Here is a 9,840-nt window from a genome sequence, read left to right on the forward strand (position 1 = left end):
ATGTTTTTCATATTCCCAGCATTAAACATGTATTATTTTGCAATTAGAAAAATGATTCTCTCTCAAGACATTAAACCAAATGAAAACCCTTAAAGGCTGAAATATTTCTTCTGTGAAATCTTTTTAGCTCTCACTTCCATTCTTCCCAAGATATATAAATCACTCTAGAGTGCTCATGATGGTGGTTGCATTTAATAGAAACTTCAGAGGGCGGTGCCTGTGGCTTAAGGCGTGGGGCACTGGTCCCATATACTGGAGGTGGCAGGTTCAAACCCAACCCTGGCCAAAAAAAAAGAAACTTCAGTAAGGGAGACTGATGGGTCTTTCTAACAGGGGTTCACAGGTGCTAGGATTCTCTTTGGAAGCTGGGATACTATAGGCTAGCATTGAAAATTAGATTCAGAGAAGTGATAATTTACTAGAGGCTAAAATACCAATTTAATAAATTACCAACACCTAAGAAATAGAACATCAATTAATCAGGACTACTCATGTGAGTTGGCTAGCACATCTTTTTCCTTGTAGAAATGGGTACTTGGGAGGCCAAATAAGTATACCACCAGATGGTTATTAGGTGAGCATGGGAATCTGACCACAAGAAATCAAGTGATTAAAATAGCAGGTGTCATAAAGCTACTGTCATTGGACAGAGTCATTCTCACCCTAGAGTTGTGTTTGGCAAAAGTTCCAGAACACCTGGGATATCTTTCCTGGCCCCATCCTAAAGATCCACAGAGTTTTGGCTCTCTGTTTTCTGCACCTCATGCAGAATATCCCCTTTCTATTGATACATGATACACTTTGGACAAAACAATTGAGCAGTTTACACACATTCCAAGGAGGTTTTCCTGAGGGTACTTCCCCATTGCTCATAAGCATTGGGTACCAGAACAAGACAAAGATGAGCTGTTAGTGCTAAGACAAGATCATGTTTAAGAGTGGAGTGCTGCAAAAATCTGCATAAGATGTCAAGGCCTACTTCAAGAAGCAAAAGGGATGTTGAAGGTGTGACCAAAATTGGGTATTGGAGCTAAAGCCACAGGAAGACAAGACAAAGTCCCTGAGTAGATCAAAGACCAAAGCCAGGGGTGCAGAGAGTGTGCTCAGACTAATTCACATGAATATGGTGTCCCGTTGACTGATAGAGAGGTTTGCAGAGAACTCAGAGCCTGTCTCTGGGACATGACTCCTCAGCCTTATCAGCCTGGTCTTTGTTTAATACATCTAACTCTGATAGTTTCCAAGTATTTCTATCAACAGTACATTTATAAACCACCTGTTAGGCATCTTCTGCATATGATTAAGATCATCCATTTTATATTGGTTTTCACTCAGAGGATAACTTTTATCTGATTTTATTCACAAATGCTGAAGGTATATTATTGGAGCCTAAGGAGGTTATTTATATATCTGACTACCCTGTTAGGTAGTTTCATGAGTCCTATTTGTCTATGCGCTCCCACCACCAAAAGTAAATGAATTATAGAAAGTTCGAAGTTTAATGAAAGGTTAGTAAATAAATAAGCAATATAGTCCTTTTGGCTGGAGATGCCATCTTCCAGTAATTCACCAAAATGATGAACACAAGGGGAAAAAGGAGAGGCACCTGATACATGGTCTCTAGGCCTTTTAGAAAACATGGAGTTGTTCCTTTGGCCACATATATGCGAATCTACAAGAAAGGTGATATTGTAGACATCAAGGGAATGGGTACTGTTCAAAAAGGCATGCCACACAAACGTTACCATGGCAAAACTGGAAGAGTCTACAATGTTACCCAGCATGCTGTTGGCATTGTTGTAAACGAACAAGTTAAGGGCAAGATTCTTGCCAAGAGGATTATTGTTCGTATTGAGCATATTAAACACTCTAAGAGCCAAGATAGCTTCCTGAAATGTGTTAAGGAAAATGATCAGAAAAAAGAAGGAAGCCAAAGAGAAAGGTACCTGGGTTCCACTGAAGCGCCAGCCTGCTCCACCCAGAGAAGTCCACTTTGTGAGAACCAACAGAAAGGAGTCTGAGCTCCTGGAATCCATTCCCTATGAATTCATGACATAATAAGCACATGACAAATAGCACACAGGAGTGCCAGTGGACCCATGCTTTTAGGTGCAAGAACCTATTTATTCCCCATGAGCTCATGGCATAATAGGTGTACAGCACAGCACACAGGATAACCAATAGACCCCATGTAACAGTGATACAAGATGCTGGAACCTATTTCCCATGAATACAAAAGTCAACGCTTTGTCACGTTCAATGGCAAGATGCCTCCCTGAGCTACTGGAATCTCGTCCCTATGAATTCATGGCATGGTAGTTAAAAGTAATAGCCTACCGCTACTGTAAAAATGTTTCTTGTTCATTCACTAAAAGTGGGATTTTTCCCCCAAAGAAGTATTAAACTAAATTTTAATGTATCCTAAAAAACAAAACAAAACAAAACAAAAACAGTAGAACATCAAGTAATCAGGACTACTCATGTGAGTTGGCTAGCACATCCTTTTCCTTGTAGAAATACCTTTGAGCAGCTTCTGAACTTTTTATTCACCTGTCCAAAGACATACTCTTATCTGTGAATCTTTTTTCTGGTGGCAGGACAGCACTCATAGTAGAGAGATGGCATGAGTATCCATGACAAACCAAGTTTCTATATATTATAGGCCCCACAATATAATTATAAACATATTGTTATATTCAATTGCTCTTAAAAGCAGTTAGGAGAAGATATTTGCATTCATCTTTCATAACTATGTAACTTCTTTCACCAATATTCTTTGTATTTGTGCGTGTATGTGTAAAAATTCCCCTTAGTGTTTCCTTTTTTATTTTTGTTTTTGAGACACAGAGTCTTGCTCTGTGACCCAGGTTGGAGTACAGTGGCTTTATCATAGCTTGGTGCAGCCTCAAACTTTTGGACTTAGGTGATCCTCCTATCTCAGCCTCAGAAGTACCTAGGAATAGTTGAGACTACAGGCACATGTCACCACATGCAACTAATTATTATTATTAATATTATTATTACTTTGAGACAGAGTCTCAAGCTGTCGCCCTGGGTAGAGTGCTGTGACATCACTGCTCACAGCAACCTCAAACTCTTGGGCTTAAGCGATCCTCTTGCCTCAGCATCCCAAGTAGCTAGGACCACAAGAGCCTGCAACAACACCCAGCTATTTTTTATTATAGTTGTCATTGTTGTCTGGTGGGCCCAGACTGGATCTGAACCCTCCAGCTCCGGTGTACGTAGCTGGCACCTTAGCCATATGAGCTACAGGTGCCAAGCCAACTAATTATTTTAAATTTTATGTATAGATGGGACAAACTAGCCAGCCTATAGTTTAATCTCTATCTCCAATAATTCTACCAATCTCCTTCCAATTGCCTTTCACTATAACCTCTACTATTTTTTTATTTAAAAATAATATGAGGGTACAAATTTTTAGGTTACATTGTTCTCACTTCCAAGATAAAGATCAACTTGTAAAAAAGCCCCTTACCCAGGGAGTATGCTGAGCAACCTCACAATGTACACATTAGATGAGGTCCCGCCAACTGCCCTCCCTCCTCTCACCAGTTGTTCTCCCCTCCTCCCCCTTGCTAGACTATATTTGTGTTTTATTGTTCATATGCGTGTGTAATTGTTTATATATTGGTTTCATATTAGTATTGAATACATTGGATAGGATATTTATTTTTTCATTCTTGGAATACTTTACTAAGAAGAATGAGTTTCAATTCCATTCAGGTAAACATAAAAGATGTAAAGTCTCCATCATTTTTATGGATGAATAGTATTCCATGTTGGGGAGTGTCCCAGTAAAATAGAAGACCTCTAGTATATACATATACCACAATTTGTTAATCCATTCATAGGTTGATGGGCCTTTGGGTTGCTTCCACAACTTGGCAATCAAGAATTGGGCTGCAATAAACATTCTGATGCAAATGTCTTTGTTCTTCTGGGTAGATACTTAGTAATGGGATTGTGGGATCAAATAGAAGATTGGCTTTTAGTTCTCTGAGAATTCTCCATACTTCTTTCCATAAAGGATGTATTAATTTTCAATCCACCAGCAGTGTAGAAGTGTTCTCTTCTCCCCATATCCCTGCCAGCATCTGCAGTTTTGGGACCATGTGATATGGACTAATCTCACTGGAGTAAGGGGATATCTCAGAGTAGTTTTGATTTGCATTTCTCTGATGATTAGAGATGAGGAGCATTTTTTGCTGCCCATTTGTCTGTCACTTTCAGAGAAGTTTCTGTTCACATCTCTTGCCCACTTACAGAGGGGGTTGTTTGCTCTTTTCTTGTTTAATCTGAGTTCTCTGTAGATTCTAGTTATCAGCCCTTTGTCAGATTCATTAACATGCAAAAATCTCCCATTCTGAAGGGAGTTTGCTTTGGTTTTGGTTCCCTTAAATGTGTAGAAGCTTTTTAGCTTTTTAATGTTGCTGAAATTGCCTAGGGGGGTCTTCCTCATAAAATCTGTTTCCAGGCTAATTTTGTCAAGCATTTTCCCCACACTCTCTTCAAGAATTTTTATTATTTTATGTCTTAAATTTAAATCTTTTATCCAACAAGAATCAATTTTTGTCAATGGTGAGAAATGTGCCTCCAGTTTCAGTCTTCTACATGTGGCTAACCAGTTCTCCCAGCACCATTTGTTAAATAGGGATTCTTTTCCCCACTGCATTCTTTTGTTAGGCTTACCAAAGCTCAAATGACAATGTGTGGCTAGGTTCATCTCTAGATTCTCTATTCTATTCCATAGATCTATATTTCTATTTTTGTACCAGTACCATGCTGTTTTTTATCACTATAGACTTATAGAATAGCCTGAAATCTGGTAACATGATGCCTCCAGGTATTGGCTATTCAGAGTTTTTCTGGTTCCATATGAATCAAAGTACTATTTTTTCAAGTTCTTTAAAGTACAACATTGGTGTTTTGATGGGGATTGCATTAAATCTGAAGATTGCTTTGGGTAGTATGGACATTTTAACAATGTTGATTCTTCCCAGCCACGAGCATGGTATTTTCTTTCATTTGTTAACATCTTCTGCTATTTCTTTTCTCAGAGTTTCATAGTTCTCTTTATAGAGATCTTTCATGTCTTTTTAAAAGATATATTCCCAAGTATTTTGTCTTTTTAGGCAGTACTGTAAAAGGGATAGGGTCCTTGATTTTATTTTTGGCTTGACTGTTGTTGGCATATATGAAAGCTACTGATTTGTAGGTATTGGTTTTGTATCACGAGACACTGCTATATTCCTTGATCACTTCTAAGAGCATTGTAGTTAAGTCCCTGGGTTTTCCAGATCATGTCATCCATGAAGAGCAAGAGTTTGACCTCCTTTCTCCCCATTTGAATACACTTAATTTCCTTCTCTTGCCTGATTTCAATGGCTAGGATGTCCAGCACTATGTTGAATAGCAATGACAATAGTGGGCATCCTTGTCTATTTCTAGATCTGAGTGGAAATGCTCTTAGTTTAACTCCACTCAATATGACATTGGCTGTGAGTTTGCTATAGATTGCCTCTATCAGTTTAAGAAATGTACCATCTAAGGCTATTTTCTTGAGTGTTCTTAACATGAAAGGATGCTGGATATTATCAAAATCTTTTTCTGCATCAATTGAGAGAATCACATGGTCTTTGTTTTTGATCCTATTTATGTGGTGAATTATATTTATGGATTTATGTATGTTGAATTAACCTTGCATCTCTGGGATAAAACCCACTTGATCATGGTGTGCAATTTTTAAATGTGTCATTGAATTCTGCTTGCTAATATCTTTTTTTTAATATAGACAAAGTCTCACTCTGTTTCCCTTGGTAGAATGCTGTAGCATCACAGCTTACAGCAACCTCCAGCTCTTGGGCTTAGGTGATTCTCATGCTTCAGCCTCCCCAGTAGCTGGGACTACAGGCACTCATCACTACACCTGGCTATTTTTCGTTGCAGTTTGGCTGGGGCCAGGTTCAAACCTGCCACCGTGGTATATGGGGCCAGTGCCCTACTCACTGAGCCATAGGTGCCACCCTGCTTGCTAATATCTTATTGAATATTTTTGCATTGATATTCATTAATGATATTGGCCTATAGTTTTCATATTTTTGTTGAGTCCTTTCCTGGTTTGAAGATCAGGGTGATATTTGCTTCATAGAATATGTTGGGGAAGATCCCTTCCTTCTCTATATTTTGGAATAGATTATGCAATATAGAAACTAGTTCCCCTTTGAAGGTTTGGTAGAGTTTGGTGTAAAACCATCTGGTCCAGGGCTTTTCTTTTGGGGGAGATTTTGTATAATTGATGCTATTTCAGTGCTGATACAAGTCTATTTAAAATTTCTAATGCTTTATGGTTGAATTTAGTAAGGTAGCACACTTCCAAGTATTGGTCCATTTCCTCTACATTTTTATATTTCTTGGAATAGTTTTTGTAGTAATCATTGAAAATCTTTTATATTTCTGTAATATCCATTTTTATTTCCCTTTTATCATTTCTGATTGAAGTTACTAAAGATCTTTCTGTTTTTGGTTAGACTGGCCAAGGATGTATCAATTTTATTAATCTTTTCAAGGAATCAACTTTATGTTTCACTGATCTTGCAAATAATTCTTTTGTTTTTAATTTCATTTAATTCTGTTCTAATTTTGGTTATTTCTTTTCTCCTGCTGAGTATGGAGTTAGATTGTTCTTCCTTTCCCAGTTGCTTAAGCTGGCTCATTAGGTTGCTGACTTGTTCTCTTTCTGTTTTCCTGATGAAAGCTTCTAATGCTATTAATTTCCCTGTAAGGACTGCCTTTGCAATATCCAACTGGTTTTGAATATGGTTTTGTGGCTTCATTATTGTTTTGTTCAAAGAATTTAATGATCTCCTTCTTTATCTCATCTTTGACTCAGCTATCATTCAGTGTAAGGTTACTTAGTTTCCAGTGACTTTATTTGAGTATGAAGATTTCTGTTGCTATTGAGTTCAATTTTTATTCTATGATGGTCCAAGAAGATACAAGGAATAATTTCTATGCTTTTGAATTTGTGGAGGTTACACTTATGTCCTAAGATATGATCAGTTTTGGAGGATGATCCAGAGGCCAATGAGAAGAATGTGTGTTCAGTTTTATTAATATGAAATGTTCTGTATATGTCTGTTGAGTGCATTTGTTCTAGGGTCATGTTTAAATCCAGTATTTCTTTGTTTAGTTTCCATTTGGGGGATATGTTGAGTACTGCCAGAGGGGTGTTAAAATCTTCAAATCTTCAACTAAAATCTTCAATCTTCAACTTCAAATCTTCAATCTTCAATAGGAAGATATCATATTGTTCAGATCAGTTAAGTTTTGTTTTATAAATCAAGGAGAGTTCAGGGAGGGTGAATAAATGTTAATAATTGAATTTTCTTCATGTTGTGTACATCTTTTGACAAGTGTGTAGTGTCCACCCTTGTCTTTCCTTATTTTGTTCTAAATCTAATTGTATCTGCAAATAAGATTGCAACCCCAGATTTTTTCTGATTTCCACTTATCTGGATTACTGTTTTCCATCCCTTCACCTTGACTCTTGTTTTATCCTTTGTGGTAAGGTTGGTTTCTTGACACAACAGATATCTGGCCTGAGTTTTTGTATGTCAGCCAGCCTATGCCTCTTTAGAGGAGAATCCAAGCTATTCACATTAATTGAGAGAATTGATAGGTATGGTAGAGTTTTGGTCATCTTATTTTTCACAGGTCCAGAGCTTATTTTTATTCCAGGTTCAGGATTGTGGACGCTAGGCTTCGTTTTTTAATTTCTGGGTGAGTTTATTTTGGTGGTGGACCATCATGCTGGGCATTATGAAGAATGGTTCTGAGTACTTTCCTTAGAGCTGGTCTAGTTATGACTAATTTATTTAACATATGGATGTCAGTAAGGTATTTTATTTCTCTATCACAAATGAAACTAAGTTTAGGTGGATACAGAATCCTAGGATGAATATTGTTTTGTTTAAGAAGGTTGAAGGTTGATGGCCATCCTCTTCTGGCTGGAAAAGTTTTGGTTGAAAGATCTGCGGTCATCCTAATATTTTTCCCTTTGTAGGTAATACTTTTCTTATACCTGGCTGCTTGCAGGATTTTCTTCTTCATATTAAGTTTGGAAAAGTTAATTACAATGTTTCTAGCAGACTCTGTGTTTGAATTGAGTCATGTTGGGGTTCTAAAACTGTCTACTATCTGAATTTCTGCATGTCTCACAATACTTCGAAAATTCTCCACCATAATGTCTTGGAGTAGAGCATCTGTGCCCTTCAGACCATTTTCTTCTCCTTTGGGAATCCCTGTAATTTGACGTTTGATCTTTTGGAATGATCCCATAACTCTCTCAGGGAATGTTCTGCTCTTGTTCTTCTTTTTTTTCTGCCTCTTTGAATGCTTGAGATAGTTCAAAAGGCTCGTCTTCAATTTCTGAGATTCTTCTCCCTGTTCAACTATATTATTGAGGGTTTTTACTGTGTTTTGAAGCACCTCAATTGCCCTTTATAATTACTTAAGCTCTGCTGTATCTTTCCTTGTTATGTCCATATCCTTGGTAACTGCCTTTGAATTCATTAATTTCTTGAGACAACTTTTGAGCTATTTTTTTGATTTCTATTTTCTATCTTTTCTCCATTCCAATCATCTTATTTGCCATCCATATTTTGAATTCTATTTCTCACATTTCAGCAATGTTTCTATGGATGTTATTTTCTGTTGTATCTCCTTTGTAATCCCTTGGGGGAGTTGATCTGTTCTGATTTTTCATGTTGCTAGAGTTCTTCTGCTGACTCCTCCCCATGAGTATTTTCAGATTTTGAAAAAATATTATAGGCTTGACACCTGTAGCTCAGCAGCTACAGCACCAGCCACATACACTGAAGCTGGTGGGTTCAAATCCAGCCCACGCCTGCCAAACAATAATGACAACTACAACCAGAAATAGCCGGGCATTGTGGTGGGCTCCTGTAGTCCCAGCTACTTGGGAGGATGAGGCAAAAGAATCGCTTAAGCCCAAGAGTTTGAGGTTGCTGTGAGCTATGATGCCACAGCACTCTACCCAGGGTGACAACTTGAGACTCTGTCTCAAAAAAAAAAAAGTATGTTAATTATACTTTTTTGTTGAATTGGTAAGTTGTCCTTGAATAGTTATTGAGAGATAATCTAATTTGGGACCTATTTAGCAATTAAATAGGCACATTAAGACTGGCTTGGGAGGTCCCAGAAACTGGAATTAAACACCCCTTCTTCAGTGAGCTGGGGCTTGTGATTGTGGCTTTCTCCTTACAACTTTGCAAAGGTCCCTTTCATGGCTATAGCCAGAAATTCTGAGGGCCAGCTTGGTGAGATAGCGCAGCCTGGATCTGTCTTGATGTCAGCCAGCTCTCTACCCAATCCTAAGGAGTCATGATATTAGCTGGAATCTCTGCTGGGCAAAAATATGAACACCTATGGCCTTGCCCTCACTGGGAATACCTGGAGGAGGGGAATTTGAACACAGACCCACTGAATCTACCCCTCACTGTTGCAATGCCACCACCACTTAAACAAAGACAAGTGATGAATCAACAGCCCCAGACAGTGTCTTCAGAGAACAAGAATCAGCAGATGGCTCTGGCCTAGAGTTCCAGTCAAACTTGCTCAGGTAGTGTGAAGATTGCTTGCCCAAACAAATTCAGAAGGTCAGCTGCCGGACAGCATTGGCCCAGAGCTCTAGTCAAGCTCTTTTAGGCAATGCAAGTACCGTCCACCCAAAGGAGTTTAGAGGGTCACCAGGCTGACAGTTCTGGTCCAGAGTTCCAGTCAAACTTGCTCAGGTAGTGT

The 9,840-nt window shown here is 38.3% G+C and overlaps 1 pseudogene; it reads left to right on the forward strand.

Annotated features, from left to right (window-relative positions):
• Positions 1-1,574: 1,574 nt before the first annotated feature.
• LOC100945956 lies at positions 1,575-2,058 on the forward strand (annotated as a pseudogene).
• The last annotated feature ends 7,782 nt before the right edge of the window (positions 2,059-9,840 follow it).

The sequence above is a fragment of the Otolemur garnettii genome, unplaced genomic scaffold (assembly GCF_000181295.1).
Source record: "Otolemur garnettii isolate 467f Iridium unplaced genomic scaffold, OtoGar3 scaffold00009, whole genome shotgun sequence".
Classification (NCBI taxonomy): Eukaryota; Metazoa; Chordata; class Mammalia; order Primates; family Galagidae; genus Otolemur; species Otolemur garnettii.